The sequence below is a fragment of the Alosa sapidissima genome, chromosome 24 (assembly GCF_018492685.1).
Source record: "Alosa sapidissima isolate fAloSap1 chromosome 24, fAloSap1.pri, whole genome shotgun sequence".
Classification (NCBI taxonomy): domain Eukaryota; kingdom Metazoa; phylum Chordata; class Actinopteri; order Clupeiformes; family Clupeidae; genus Alosa; species Alosa sapidissima.
Genome location: NC_055980.1, coordinates 18631707 through 18648524, shown reverse-complemented (window position 1 = coordinate 18648524; position 16818 = coordinate 18631707). Strand labels below are relative to the sequence as shown.

The 16818-nt window shown below is 40.3% G+C and overlaps 1 long non-coding RNA gene across 1 annotated transcript; it reads left to right on the top strand.

The window, feature by feature from the left end:
• The first annotated feature begins 7187 nt into the window (after nt 1-7187).
• LOC121700382 lies at nt 7188-16087 on the top strand. The gene is made up of 3 exons (XR_006027210.1): nt 7188-7272; nt 12446-12451; nt 16078-16087. It is a non-coding gene; the product is annotated as an uncharacterized LOC121700382 (long non-coding RNA).
• Nucleotides 16088-16818: the final 731 nt, after the last annotated feature.

Here is a 16818-nt window from a genome sequence, read left to right as displayed (position 1 = left end):
TGCGTAGTCTCGTTGGAAAGCCCCACTTCTGCTCTGTCACGCAATAAAAGTTTTATATCGCTGCAATGAACAGTTTCGGAGCAATGTAACAAAGAAGAAAGGGTCTATTTTTTGACGCACTTTGCGTCAATTGGGTTCTAACAAATTAACGCGTATGCTTGGTCCTTACTGCATCGCGATTAACATGTTATGGCTGACAGCCCTAATACAAACATAACGTTAACCATCTCCTTGCTTAACCATTTGTAACTGCCGCTAGCTAGCGTATAGATGTAGCAAACCATGTTCAATCTTTCTGCCAATTAACATTAGCCTACTAACTTCATTGAGTAGGCTAAATGCCAAAATCCAATGTTGATCCGTCATCACTGCACCCTCGATTGACGTTTACCACAGTTGCCTAAATATGTGCGGATTCTTTGAACTTTTTTGAACACAGATCCGCTGTTCATAAGGCCATAGCATAGGGCCTACATATGCACGTACTGTTTGTACAACAGGGCAGGAGCACGCAAAATACATCATTCAATCTCTATGGACGAAATTCTCGCTTGACCCACTGGCAAACGCGCTGAGACCAGGTCAGGGCCCCCCTAGCGGCTCGGGGCTCCAAGCAATTGCTTGGTTTGCCTGTTGACAAGGTGCGCCTCTGCACTCACACACACACACACACACACACACACACACACACAAACACAGTCTTTTGCTCACACATACACATAATGGCAAGATTAGGAATACACTTAAGAGTTCTATCTTTTAGCTGTTGCATTCAAATGGGGAGATTTGTGGGCCTGATACCAGATAGATTTCCAGAACTACCTCTGCATATCCAAACTCTGACCTGGCTTGAAGGGAGATGCACACCACCTGTGAACCACAAACAGGGAAGTCTATGTCAAGCTATTCTTGAGGAATCAGTTATCAGTAGGTCTAGACTAACTAATGGAAGGAAAACACTAAACAGTTTATAACATTTTACTACATATTTATTACAAACCCAAATGATGTTTTCAGTGCCTAAAAGATGCATAAATTCAGACTATGGCTGCCCCCCACATACCATTCTGATGGCAAAATCAGAAAATCACCAGAGTCTGTTTTCTGGTGACCACTTGAAACATATGATAATCAACCGCTTTATACACATAATGAGTTTTTTCACCCTGTATCACATCTATAAGATGAATAGATTCATATTTAAGGCATTTCAAAGCCTCCATGCTTGCTAGTGATACCAGAGGATCCACATGTCTATCCATCTGTTCGGTGTTATAGCAGGTGCACTACTGCACCAAGCTGAGTTATAATGTCTGCAGTAACCCCAGCGCAAAGAGCGCAACCATCTGCCCCTTCCAACACACACACACACACACACACACACACATACACACACACACACACACACACACACACACACAAACACACACACTTTTTATTTTATTGACTGTATTTTATTGACTGTCTATGCACAATTTCAACCAAAATTTGCTGCTCTTATTTTTTCATTATATGTGCCCTCTTATTTACTTATTTACTTACTTTTTTGTTTACTTGAATGTTATGTTTGTCTGTGGACTTAAATTGGTAAAATATGTCTTGTCTTCACCGTGGGATACGAAGAAACGTAATTTCGATCTCTTTGTATGTCTGGAACATGTGAAGAAATTGACAATAAAGCTGACTTTGACTTTGACACACACACACACACACACACACACACAAAGACACACACACACACACACAAATAGTCCATATTACAGTAACTACCTTATAGCAACACACACAAATAGAGAGAAAGAGAAAGGGAGATAGAGAGAGAGAGAGAGACCTCCCCCTCTCCACACCCACAAACACACATGGACACACATGTCGAGATGCTCATAAACTCTCACACATGGCAACTTGGCACATGGATGACTTGTTATTACAGTGTAATAAAGCCATGTAGAGATGATCTCATCAACCTGACTCCCTATGTGAACAATGGCCGCAGTGACCCTAAACAAAATACGTCTCAGAGAGAGATACTCTAATTTCATAGGGCCAGACATTGACACTACTTGAGCGTACTGTAAGTAAGCGTTTACAGTCTAACATCTCCTTGAAATTGAGGGGTGGTAAAGTTATCATTTCCCCCTCTATGCCCTGCACACACAGGCCAACATAGGCACTTGCCTGCAGTGTATTGTAGCGTCGGTGAATGTACATGTCCAATGTTGAATGAGTGTCTCCCAGAATGCAGTGCGAGTGAATGCTAGAATGTGTAATGTCGGTTATGATAGTTGTAGTTACGTTTACCATGTTGTGTATTTGTTAGCGTGTTAGTCTCTTTAGTTGTACCTCATGTGTTTATCCTCGTGTTGATGTGTGTGGTAAACCCTTATTGTGTGTTGCATGTGCGGCTGAGACTACCCCTGTGTTGCCCTATGTAGTTGTCTGAATGTGTATGAGTCTTCCTGTTCCAATAAATGGCCGTCCTGGCCAAAGCTGATTCTTGTCTGAGGGTGAGATCGCTACAGTGCAATGACAATATTCCACAAAAGTGCTTCACACATTTCAGAGCCTCAGGTTCAGATGCAAGCAGTAAGCCTGATATTTGTCCTCCTCATCCTGCAGGGCTGACCAACATGCTGGAGTCATGCATCATCCAAACAGCAGTCGGTGGCTCTACAGAATATTGGGCTTGGCGGAGCAGCGGCAACGTCATTTTTTTTGGATAAAACCGTCTGCTAGTAGGTGAATCTTGTCTGAGGGAGAGATCGCTACAGTATTGTACCTGGCCTGTACTGGGAGCCAAAACACTTTCAACCCACCTTTCTATTTTCTTTTTTTTTCAGTATATTTTTTTGTGACAGGACAGTGAAGAGAGAGGCAAGAAGCAAGGGATGGGGAGGGTCGGGAAATGACCCGGGGTAACTCATTGTTTGCCAAAAACATAATATTACGTTTTTCCTTCCCATGCGTTGAGTGCCAAAAACGTAATATTACGTTTTTAGCTTTTTTTTTTAAGTTACGAAACTAGACACTCTAACACACCTTATATATGATTTTGGGAACTCTGTGATGAATGGAAATGAAATATATGATGATCGAAAACTCATGAAAACGCAAGATCTGGACATTTTATCTGGACGTTTGATCTTAACTCGGCTTTTGATGGTTGCCGCTTTGTTTCGAATCAGTCACTGATTAGCCTATCAGTGACATGCACGCCAGGTCAAAATCAGGTCATTTATTTTCGTGGGTTTATCACTAGGTGGCAGGTCTCGTTAGATCTCTTCCCAGAAACTTTGCAGGCAACACTTCTCAGGTGCTGAAGGGAGAAATGAAAAAGTCGAAGAAAAATATATTGCACACTGTAAAATCCAATAAGTAAACCTTACTTAAAAAAACCATGGAAACCGATTGCCTTGAAAAATCAGACTAAAGTGGACTAGGATTCTAAAACTGAGCTTACAAGCAATTCCTTAGTGTAGTGTATTAACACTACAGCAAATTCCTCTTTAACCTACCTAGCTATTGCAAGTGAAGTGTACTTTAGTTTTCATTCATAAAACTCATGTTCTGAAGTTGAGGTAACTAATCAACCAATTCCTCATATCTGGAATATGTAGTAACAGTTACTTGAACAGCAAGTTAATCTTACTTGGTGAAACCATGGAAACCGATTGCCTTCAATTTAGCAAGTAAATATTACTCATATACACAAGTTTGAATAAAAATAGGCTCTATTCTAAAATAATGACATTTACAACTGCATCAGGTACAAATACGGCTTTGAATTATTTATTATTCTTGTAAAAACAACAAAATTGTGTTGTTTTAATAAAAATAAAAAAACATCTTAAAATGTCTTAAATGGCACAATTTAGCTGTAGCAACAATCTACATCTTCCCAACATTTTATAAAAATCTTTTTTAAAAGGCCTGAAACTAAAATATACACACTTTAAGTATCTCAGTAGCCTGTACCAAATAAAAATCAACACAGTAGTCTAACGTAAATTAACACAATACATGAAATATACTGTCTTCTTAAAGGGATATTCCACCATTTGGAGAATTACACTCATTTTCCACCTTTCCTTGAGTTAAACAATTGATTTTTACCTTTCTCTAGTTCATCCAGCCGTTCTCTGAGACTGGCGATACCACTTTTAGCTCCAGCCTAGCATAGATCATTGAATCGAATTAGTCCATTAGCATCTCGGCTGCTAGCATCACGTTTAAAAGTGACTAAGATTCCCGGTAATTTTCCTATTTAAAACTTGTCTCCTTTCAAGTAAGAAAGTGTAATAAGACCAATGGAAAATCAAATGTAGAGATTTTCTAGGCTGATTTGACATGGAACTATACTCTCATTCAGGCGTAATAATCCAGTCACTGACCGATTCGTCTGCTGCAGCTCAACTTTGTTGCTGGAAGTTAGCCTACAGGGACTATTTTCAGGTGCTTCATGATATCATTGTGCTGCTGTGCCCATGGTGTTCCTTGATTATTACGCTGGAATGAGAGTATAGTTCCATGTCAAATCAGCCTAGAAAATCGCCACGTTTAATTTTCCGTTGGTCTTATTACACTTTCTAACTTGAAAGGAGACAAGTTTTAAATAGGAAAATTCCTGGAAATCTTAGTCACTTTTAAACGTGATAAGCTAATGGTCTAGTCAGATTCAATGATCTATGCTAGGATGGAGCTAAAACTGGTATCGCCAGACTCGGAGAACGCCTGGATGAACTGGAGAAAGGTAAAAATCAATTGTTTAACTCAAGGGGAGGTGGAAAATGAGTGTAATTCCTCAAATGGTGGAATATCCCTTTAAACTTCTCTTAAAACTTAATCGGGCCACAAATTTATAGGGCCAAATTCTAAATGACTTACCACCACAGACTTAAAGGGGAATTCCGGTATGATATTGACCTAGTGTGTTGAAACATGATGCAGAATGTGAACGTATGTCTCATAGCTCATCTCGTTTGTCCCCTGCACTCCGAAATCTGGCACTAGTTAGCCGATGCTACCAACAGCTTTTTCAATGGGGTTGCCTCGGCATCGGCCTAGCCATGCAAATAAATCACTGTTTCACAGCATTTACGAGGCTCAAAATATCTCCACACTTCATTGGTAGACTTCCGAGGGCCCTGACATTTAAAACGAGACATTGAGAACTTGGAAAAAGCACTGGTAGTTTATTTACAAGACAATTTATACAGACAGTACCTTAAGAAAGTTTACCGTTCGCAGCCATCTTGAATTTAGTCACGATAAGTCGAGCGACGAGTACGAATGAACAGGTATGATAAGGGATCAGATTCCAAAAATAATTCCGTGGAAATGCATGTATTCCAGTTGCTTCCAGTAGCAGCAACTGGAATCCATGCATTTCCACAGAATTGAGTTTACCAATGAAGTGTTGTGATATTTTGAGCCTCATTAATGGTGTAAAACTGTGATTTATTTGCATGGCTAGACCGATGCCGAGGCACCCCCATTGAAAAAGCTGTTGGTAGCATCGGCTAGCTAGCGCCAGATTTCGGAGTGCAGGGTACAAGCCGAAATGAGCTATGAGACATACATTCACACTCGGCATCATGTTTCAACACACTTTAAGTCAATATCACACCAGAATTCTCCTTTTAGTTTAGAACCATATAAGCTCAAAAAATAGAAAACATCTCAGCAGAAGATTTTTAAGACTTTGCCATTTTGGTGGTAGCTTGTTCTAACCCAAACAAGATGCAGAGTGCCTCAGGCAAACTTTTGAGACCATCCATTACCAGCCTCCCCTCAATGATGATGGCTGTAGACACTGGCTCCAGGTGGATAAGAGTTGGATCAACCGGTGTGTCATCATCAATGACCGTCAGCAGCCCAAAGGAGACTTGTGCCCACACGTCCTCACCATCAGTAACCTGTAAAACAAATAGAAACACAAAGACAACAGTTAAATATATGACTGATTAGTTATTAGCGTCCAAACTGTACCTTGCTGAAATATAAAATGAATTAACGGTAATGCTGCTGCAAGTAATCCAAGCTTTGTGTTGATCTCTTGAGGATGTCATCAGCATGAAATGATACAAAAGATTTAGAAACATACAAGCAATTTTCAGCATTGTATTACATCCATGGAAACTTACCACTGATTTATTTGCATGGCTAGGCCGATGCCCGAGGCACCCCCTCGGAAACCTGTTGGTAGCATCGGCTAATAGCGCCAGATTTCGGAGTGCAGGGGACAAGCCGAGATGAGCTATGAGACAAAAGTTCAAGGTATCATGTTTCAACACACTTTAGGTCAATATCATACAGAACTTCTCCTTTAAATGTTGAATACACACTAGTATGAAAATCACAGCCTTCATATGGGCATGGAATGTTAATTTCAAATGACTACGCACATGTGTGAAAAAATCTGCTTCAGTGCAGGGCTCCCCATATGACTAAAAAAGTGCATAAACAATCCATATGAAGACAAGGTATTGGTTGTTGCCGAATAAACCCGCCATGTCTTAGACGATAATGCTTAAATAACTGACCTCTTTTGTCTGCCGAAAAAATGCAATGCGTACATTTCCACTGCATGCTTACACTACCATCTTCTAAATTCGCAGCTAACCTTAACTTTGATTCTGTATTCACTACCTCCTGCTTTAAAATTCTAAATTAGCTGCCAACTTTGAATTGGACAGTAATTTACTAGTAGTTAAAGTTACACATTAATTTATCCTATAACTGTTAATGCAAAACATCTGTGGTGTGGTGGGGGGAAGGGGGTCCATCGATCTAACGTTAGCTCCTTTGAACCAAAAACATGCCTGGGCAAAATAAAAACAGTTCACCAACATGTATATCCTTACAGCTTACCAAAAAGTCTTCCGAAAGGAAAAGGTCTGATGTTTATTTTTTATCTTCTGAATGCTTTCAACAACGATTCTTCGGAAGAGCAAACTGAGAGGGCGAAAATTCAAATCACTCCAGCACAGTAACCTTAACGTCTTCCTTGCATGCTCCCACTTCTTCTTCTTCTTCTTCTTCCCTGCAGAAATACGCGCAAGGGCGCCTCCTAATGGTAGAAATTTGTCACTGTTGAGGTTACTTGTCTCAGACAAGTTGACCTCAGTCTTATTTTGAAGTAACATGCTTTTTTCAACATGGAAGTAACTGTTACTTTACTCTAATCATTAAAATGCACACATTTGTTGCTGAAAGTAAAGTATACAAGGTTAATGCAAGTTTACACAAGTGTTAGATTTTACAGTGCAGCAGGTGCGTTTTCGCCAGACAACGCTGGATGAGTCCACCTTTCTACTAAGACAAGATGACTGACCACGACAGGTCAAAAACATTACAAGGAGTGACTGAACACCGTGCTGAGGAGGGAGTTCCATCTCCACCACAAGCCGGGCCTAGCGGAGTGGGTGGTAGGCCGAGTCGCGCTTGCAAGAGGGCACGCCCTTGCCAGAGTGCCGAATATGTCGGTGATAGTGACTCATAAAAGACGCAATATCTCCATTTCTAGGGGGAAAAAAACAGGGATTTTGATGAAAACTAGCCACTGTTTAGCTTGGGATTTCTCAGGAACAGAGGCGTGTAGAAATACACTGTTTGCACCCACTGAGAGCCTAAAGTCTCACCTTTCAAACGAGCCATTGTATGTGTTCATAGCCATAATACAGAATATGCTGTGGCTGTACAAAAATCATCAACAATGGTCTTCATTGCTGGCACTCTAGGACAAAGCTTCCGAAAACAGCTTGGCATTCAATGAGTTAATGATGTAACTGTTCGCAGTCACAATGCATTATGTCTGTCACTGAAACTGATGAGACTCTGATAGTTGCAGCTGTAAGTCCACATTTAGATAAGCACAGGATATGTTCTGTCTGTTATTCTAGCTGTTTGCATACATTTTTGTGTGCGATTTCCAGTTTACACACACACACACACACACACACACACACACACACACACACACACAAACTGTACACACTGCATGTCTTCTATTCGTTCTTCTCATGGAAGTATACATGTACACTATGTACTGTATGGGGTTCTACCTCTCCCCCATGCTCCTAAATCACTCCATATCTTCTATCAATGCCTATCTGTCTGTTGCTACCTCTCCTGGGACTTTGACACCTGAGAGTTGTTCTCAAGCTGACTGAAAGATGGGAGAGAGAGGAAGACGTTGAGATATTAAAAAGGGAATTTGTTCCTCATTTTTGACAATTGTGAGTGTCTCCTGGTGCCTGCGAGAGATGGTGTTGGTGACAGATATGGGGACTTGGTTGAGTAATCCACTGTGGGCCTCCAGTGCATTCAGCTGTCAGCTCATCCTGCTTCGCTATATTAGATAACAGAATTCTGCTCCCTACACACGTGCACACACACAGAAATAGATATGTACACACACACACACACACATGCACAGATATATACACACACAGAGAAATACACACACACACAGATGTATATATACACACACACATACAGAAATACACACCCGCACAGACATACACAGAAATGCACGCACACACAGAAATACACACCCACACAGACATACACATATATATATATATATATATATATATATATATACACACACACACACACGTACACACACAGAAATACACACCCGCACAGACATAAATACAAATACACGCACACACACACACATCTCCACACTCCAATCTATTGGCTCCCCTGCTGTTCTTTCAACTCCCTTCGCTGGCCCATTCTCTGTGATGCGTGTGAGTGTGGTGTGACCGTGTTAGGTCATCTGCTGTCACAGCCCAGGGAACTCAGTCAATCCAGCAGCACTAATTGAGAGTCAACAGTCGGGTTTCCACTGAGAATTCCACATCAAGGAATGTGTAACCTTAGTGCATCTTTTTGAGAATTTTGAGTGTTTCCAATCAGAAGTTCTTATTTGAATGGTTAAAAGTGAATGGAAACCTATGTTTACTGACTAAGGCAAGGTAGGCCTCTGTTGGACACTGTGGGCTACCACATTATTGGCTGCCTTTTCTGTCCATCACTGCAGGGTGAGTCAGTCTAGGACACAGACTTAAACCCCCAAATTAGTCATACATTATTCATCCACTTCCCAAATTTTAATGCATTTTTAGTGAAATTAGTATTTGGCCAATGGGTTTCCTCTGCCTGGAAATTACATTAAGAAAAGATGATACATTGCAATAGAACCAAAAAAAATCTGTATTTTTCTTGGTCAAACCACAGCTTGTATTAAATCAAATATTGGCATTGGGTAGGGATTAGTATGGGTTTAAGTGTATATGTCTATATGCCTATGCCTACTGTAGGTCACTGAATGGAATGGAAAGCCATCCTTAAGATGTGACAGTGTGTGAGAATAGAAAGTGGAGAGTAGGGAAGATCACAGACGAGAGTCTAATAATGAGCACATCTGAGGAAAGAACCACACGCCATGCCTGCCAATGACTGTTAGTAAATAAATATTTTGAGCATAAAATAAATGCACATTTTAATTAACCTGTGACCTGTGGAGCAAAGTGGATGACAGGTAGAAAGCAAACATGCCACACAAGCATAGATCACACGAGCGACTAAATACATGGAAACTACAGGAATAGTTTACTGCCCACACCTCTTTTATCTACTTGTCTGTCACTTTTAATAACACATTTATTTCCCTCACTTTTCATATATCTCAGCAATAACAATCTCTCTCTCTCAACATAAGCAGAGACCCACACTGCAAAAACTGCTTATCTAACACAATCTAACCAAGTGTTAGTAATCTTAAATCAAGATAAAAAAAAATAATAGTTGGTATTGTTTTCAGTATAAAGAGACTTACCTAGCGCTTTCTTGTGAAATCAATTGACTTAATTTAAAAAATAATTGACTTATTTTAAGACATCTCATCTTGAAAACAAGCAAATTTGTCTGCCAGTGCATTGAGCAAATTTGTCTAGATAAGACTCCTTAAAACAAGTTAAAGTCTTCTTAAATTAAGTCAAAATGATCTTTTGAGAGGGCGCTAGGTAAGTCTTTTCATACTAAAAACAATACCAAATAGATTTTTTAATCTTAATATAAGATCAATAACACTTGGTTAGAATTCTTTTTTTGCAGTGCAGGAAAAGACAGGGAAAACATGCTGAAAAAAGTGTGCTATCCCTACTGCTCAGAAGCATAATCTGTAGACTATCACCTCCACCTCAGTGGGTAATTAATTATCAAAGGCACACAGGAACGCTCACGGGAGAGAGGAGAGAGAGAGAGAGAGAGAGAGATAGAGAGAGAGCTTTCCCCTGCGCTAATGCTACACATTACATTTGCAATTAGTGCAACCAGTGAAGCCACCAGAACAATCATTGGCTACCAGGAGGGATGTGCTTCCTAGCGATAGCTGCAAATTAGCATACGCGCATGCAGAGTAGGGTAAACAAACCCCGTGTCAATGTACAGTACACGCAATGTTTCAGTGCACCCTCGTCATATACGTAGATAGTATCGCTGACTCTGAGGCCATGCCTACACTCTCTCATTCCCTCTAGCACCTGCTGTTCACTCTGGTCTCTGGAAGCCCTTGTCTACAGTGCCTTTGTGTTGCGTGACTTTGCGTCGCCCTTATTCTTTGTTACTTACGTGTTCTTGTCTGAAGGTCAGGTATGATACAAATTATTCAGCCTCTGATATGCTGCTTCAGCCTCAATATCACAGCAAGTGGAGGTCACGCAGAACAATGTTTAACATTTTTTCTTTCTTTCTTTCTTTGTAAGCACATATTTTCAGTTAAGAGGAACATAAAATATATACTCCTACTGTAAAAGCTAGTAATAACCTGTAATAAATAAAGGGTATCTATTGACATTGACACGTTAGAGCATCCAACAACCAGATCTGAACCAGAGTAGGCCTCAATAGAGTACTGTGTAAGGGATATGTGGATTTGTCTTAACAACCTATCAACCGTCTAGAGTAGACTATAGCATTAGTAGGAGTCTGGTCTCACTTAGTCAGATGTTTTACTCTCAAAAGCTGCAGACCTTCATTATAGTGCTAACTTTTTCTTGTAGTCCGTAAAGTTCCTTTCACATTTGTCAAAGTCAAGTGCATAGTCCTAGCTCTGAAAATGGGGAACAACATTTGGTTTAGGCCAAGTCATACATAATTCTAGCTAATCAACAAAGTTGTTTCAGGAGGCATGAAGGGATGGCTGTTTGATTGGCTGTTGAGCTGAGATATTTTTGCAACGCTTTGCTAGGATCAAAAAACTGCACCTCTAAATGCGGAAGTCATGTGAGGTCCATTAAATCTTGTGGAAATGAATCAAGAGTGACTGATTTATTAAACGAGGAAAAGTTTCTCCACGACAAACATCACACTGTTTTAACCCACCTACCAGTCACACACCAGCCACACACACACACACACACACACACACACACACACATACACACACACAGAGCCCCTCTTCCCCTTTACTGAAGCTATTTCTAGCTGTGATTGTTAAGGGCACATTCTGGCACAAGGAATAGTGTCTTTGGCTTTCAGCAATTATCACCCCTCTGGACAGGAAATGAGGTCGGAGCTGTTAACACCAATGAGTGTGTTTTTTTCCTGCCTGTCCTTCCTCTGAGAGAATGTAATGAGAGAAGTGTCTTGGTGTCCAGACGAGATGGCGGGAGCCGCACACAACAGCCGTTTGGACGCTCGTCTTTGTCAGAAATCTGTTTACTCTTCCGTCGTGGGCCAGCTATATAATTAGTAATGAGTTTGGCTTCTCCCTCCCTGTGATTTGAAATCCCCCTGTAGAGAAGAAGACACAGCTGCTGAGTAAAAAAGAGGGCTGTATAAAAAGACAGGCAGTGGGGACTACATAATAGACAGGACACACACACACACACACACACACAACTTGGCTAGTTTAGTTTGGTTTGGTTAGAACAGGCTGAAGGCGTTTTGAGTAAAAAAAGAATTTGGGCAACATAACAGCCACCATTATTGCAATGATGTTTGGTTTGGTCTGTAAAGAATGTAGACTGCATAAAAGCAGGCAAAAAACATGAAAATGAATGATGTTTGAATAGGTCTGGTTTGGATGTTTGGTTAAGATAAAATCTCCCAGTAGCATTATTCATACAGTGTAAAAAGGTAATCTTATTCCCTTAACTGTGCTATGTTTTGTCCAAGTGTGGTGGCAATTGTATGTGTACTTGTCATACCTTAATTTACCTTGTTGTTAAAACAATGAGATGAACTCACTAGATTAAGTATAATTTGTAGAGTGTACATAATGATCATTATTGTACAACTGCAAGTCTTCTTCTTCATTGTGTTGTTGTAGTTGAAGTGGTATGCAAAACAATTGAACACAAGACTCTTCTGGAATGGCTTTGGCCTTTCTTTGGGTAGCCTTGTTGTGTTGCCAGAACCCTTTCCCAACAAGTATATAGTCAGCCTTAAAGAGGAGAGGAGTCCGATAAACTGACCGCATGGCTATAGGAATTCTGGCTCCCTTTGTGTTTCAAATATTGACAGAACCTCATCCATCATGGCAGTCTCATATGGTGCAGTGTCTCTCTCTCTCTCTCTTTCATTTTGTCTTCCTCTTTCTGTCTATGCGTCTCCTCCCACATGACAGCATTTCTGATTCAGAGGAAAGAGTAAGTAAAAAAAACAAAAACTGTGAAAACTCGTTCTGAGGCCTTTCAGACCGGCTCAGTCATCGTCAGTCTGCGGCTGCATATCTGTAAATGCCAGCTCATATTTCACCCATCGCTCCGCCGTCAGACTCAAACAGCATTTAACCGCGGCCATTCTTATGCCGTCACACTGCCAAAGAGCACAGCAGCCGCGAAGAGGGAGAGTGAGACTTCTGCCCAGGCTTCGTTTAGTTTGTAAAGTACTAGTTTGTAAAGTACCGAGGTTCAGACGACTGTTGGAAGTATCAGAATCAATGAGTTGAAACAGGGAGAGTGAGGAAAAGAGAAGAAAAAAAGATGTGAATTTCTCTTTCTTTTAAGGAGTTGACTATTAGAATCTTTCAAGCAAAGTAAATGCCACTTGTCACAAGGGCCTGGAAATACAGAAGGTCATCATTAGAATGATCAGATACAGATGTAAAAATTTTGCTTTTCAATCATGCAACAAACAGACAAGCAACAACAACAACATGTTACATTTATATAGCGCTTTTCTCAACACTCAAAGTGCTTCACAGGGAAGGGGGGATCTCACTAACCACCACCAATGTGTAGCACCCACCTGGGTGATGCACGGCAGCCATTATGCGCCAGAACGCTCACCACACACCAGCTTGAGGTGGAGAGTGAGGGAGTGAATGAGCCAATTACAGTGAGGGATGACAAGCGCACATACTTTTCACCTTCTTCCTTCGGATCCCATCTTCCTCTCCTCTCATCCACTCTGGTGTCAGCACCATAGAGTTTGCATCTCTTTATCTCCGATATCAGTTCCATAGAGCTATCCTCTGATTCCCTATTAAAGCTGCAGTTGGCAAGTCTGACAGATTAAGAGGACATAGCCAAAATGTTTAATGTTTACAACTCTCATGCCCCTCCCCCACTACCACCGAGCACCCTCTCATCCAGTTCATGCTTGTCAGTGCGCACCAGACTGTAATTGACAGTCAGATCTCACACAGCCCTGCTCTGATTGGACCAGAAGAACCGGGAGCTGTGGATTTTTGCAAAATAAATAACAGGCTCTAGGTGGAGGTAGAAGTGCGGGTTTTTTTTCTAAAACTAAGGCTAATTTATTTTGTTCTGTTGGAGCATAGTATCAGTTTCAGTGAATATCATCAAAAATGATCAGCTTTAAATCAGTACCATAGCTCTCCTCTCTACGCTGCTTCCCTTCTGGTCTCAGTACCATTGACCATATTCATATGGTGGCCATTATTCTGTTCTCTGGTGTCACACTCATGGTGGGAAGCTTGAAATTCTAGCAAAAGTAATGTAGAAGCCTAATGTAGCCTATTTCTAAATGTAACTGGTAAACATCAGGGAATCAGACAAATATCTCATTTCACTGCTTCTCAACTAACCAACAACTGAGGAGACAGTGGACTTTGCCATTCTCACAGACAGTGGACTTTGCCATTCTCACAGACAGTGGACTTTGCCATTCTCACAGAAGACTTTCAGATTTCCCCACCCTGAGCATTATGCCAGAGAACAATTGCTGCCGTATGGACATGGTCCATTGAATTCTCTTCTCTTCATCATGTCCCCTCAGGCCTCAGTACCATAGAGTTCTTCTCTCTTAATCTCTTATACCATCTGACTGTTATGATTACCATAGAGTTCTCAGCTGATTCTCTCTGGTCTCAGTACCACAGAGTTCTGGTCTGCGTCCTGTTTTACCCGCTGGCTGTGTGCGTTGCTCTCACCATCTGTGAGGAAGATGGTTGCTGGCGTCTCCTCTCTGATCCTCCGCTGCTCTGGACCCCAGCCTGGGCTCATCACAGCCTGCCCGAAGCAGCCAAACCATGTCGACTTAATGAGGGACGGGACCTGTACTGGAAAGCTTCTCCTCCCAGGACTAAGACTGCCCTTCACAAAGATGACAGACAAGTGAGTTATTGTCTGTGTGTTTCTGTGTGTGTGTGTATTTGGGGGGGAGGGTTCCTTTAAAAAAAAAGTTAGTGGTTGATTTTTTTTTTGTCTTTCTCCATCGCACTTCAGTATCAACATCAACAAAGTGTATCAACACAGATAAGTACAGGATTATCCATGTGTCCTATCTTAGTGTGTCTGTGTATTAATATGATTATGAACATCAGAATAATTTGAACTAATATGACACTAAGCTGGTTCAATGGTAAACCAAAAATAAACCACATATGAGGGGGTAAAGATGGGTAGAAGAGTAAGAACATTTTTATGGTTGTATTTCTTTTATTAAATATTACTCTACAAACTCTTCAAAAATATTTAATAGTTATAAATTGGAGAACAGAAACCAAAAGAAATATTACAGGGTTGGTCAGTAGTCCATGCCTCTCCTCCATTTGAGCAGACAACCTTGCATGTTCCGTACAGTTTTTCATATCATTAGCAAAGCCTGCTCCATTAGCCTTTACTCGTTCAATTCCTCCTCCAGCTAATGAAGCATTCATTCAGCTAATTAAGATTAATCTCCAGTGTGCATGTGTGTGTGTGTGTGCTTAATTTACCCATTCACTGTGAATGGTTGCATTATCTTCCTCAGATGGAGATGAAGATAACAAAATCAAGGACTCTTTCATGCCACGCACTCATGCCACATGCCACAGCAAAGAGCATCAGAGACGTTAAATGTAAAATTTAAAACAGCACTAAAGACGAATTGCTCTCAGGATCCCTCTACAGTTGAGAAGTGCAAGGCGGTTATCACTGTCCAACATGATAAATGTGTGTCTCTAACCAACTATAAACATAACTGGGATACGATATAGAGAGAATGCATACATGTAAGCAGTCTGTATTTCAATTTTTGCTGGATAATTCAAATGGATTGCTGCCACTCAATTAATCTTTTTGTCACTTAGTTATAGTAACCACGGTGACTTTTGCTGTGACATAATGCATAGTGAACATTATATCTTCAGAACTTGTTGCCGTAAATTACACAACTAGCATGCTAGCTGTCAAAGCCAGTAGGCATACCATTAGCTAACCTGCTAACTACTACTTTTCACAATCAGACATGTATTGTTATCGTTTGTAGGCTCACTATCTATGCACATTGCTGGCCGGCTAGCTCCACCTACGAGCCACTAGTGGTGGGAGGGGTTCAGTTTTCCTACCCGCTACAAGCAACTTGTTTTGTGCCATCAAAATTATTTCAGAAACATTATATAAGGGAAAACTGCTGCTTTAATTTATCGATGCATGTCTGTAAGGATGTTCTCCAATTAACACTTACAATGTCATGCCATGCCTAGAAAAGGTGAAAAAATGCAGTTTGATTTGATGTATTGGTCATTGGCCATTGTATAACCTTTTCAAGGTTGGTGTATTTACTATAGCTTAATACCAGATCAGTTAAGTTTGTTTATGTCCATGTTATGTCCAGTGAAAATGTACAAACAATCTAAAAATAAGGCCTAGGTTGGAAAATCTCTTAATAGACGTGTTTCTTCACCAATCCACTTAATAAAGTTTTAATATCTTTCCCATGCCCGCAGTTTTACAGTGTTACAAAAACACTGAGTTCTCATATATCTCATATGTCATATCTTTCAGCTATTCACTTTGGTAACACTTTCTATGAAGGTTGTATTTATAACGCCCTATGAATGCATTCATAATGTTTTATAAGGTGTCTATAAAGCATTGTAATGCTCATTATTACCATCTATATGTATTCACAAGTCGTCATAACCAACTTCATGATGCATTATGACAGCTTATTATGAATGATTATAATTTTAATCTGAATAATGCATTATAAATATGTCAAGATCTGCCTACTCACTTGTCAGTTTTATGATGCATCATAACTACTTTGCTTTGTTAAATGTGTATAGTGATGCATAAAGAGTTTTGACTTCTACTGTAGTCCTATATATATCTATAGCTATAAGTATATGTAATAAAGTTATAATAATTTATACATCTCCGTACAGCACAGAATTATAAACAGCTATGCAATATCATAAGTATTATTTGTCAGCTCTAAGTAAAGTGACAAGAATATGACCCTATTATTGACAGATATAAGTTCACTGAGTAATTAAAGGGTGCAATGAACTAAGTACCGAGTCTAGCACAATATTATAAATTACTATGTTAATGTAAGGTGTTATTTGTCAGC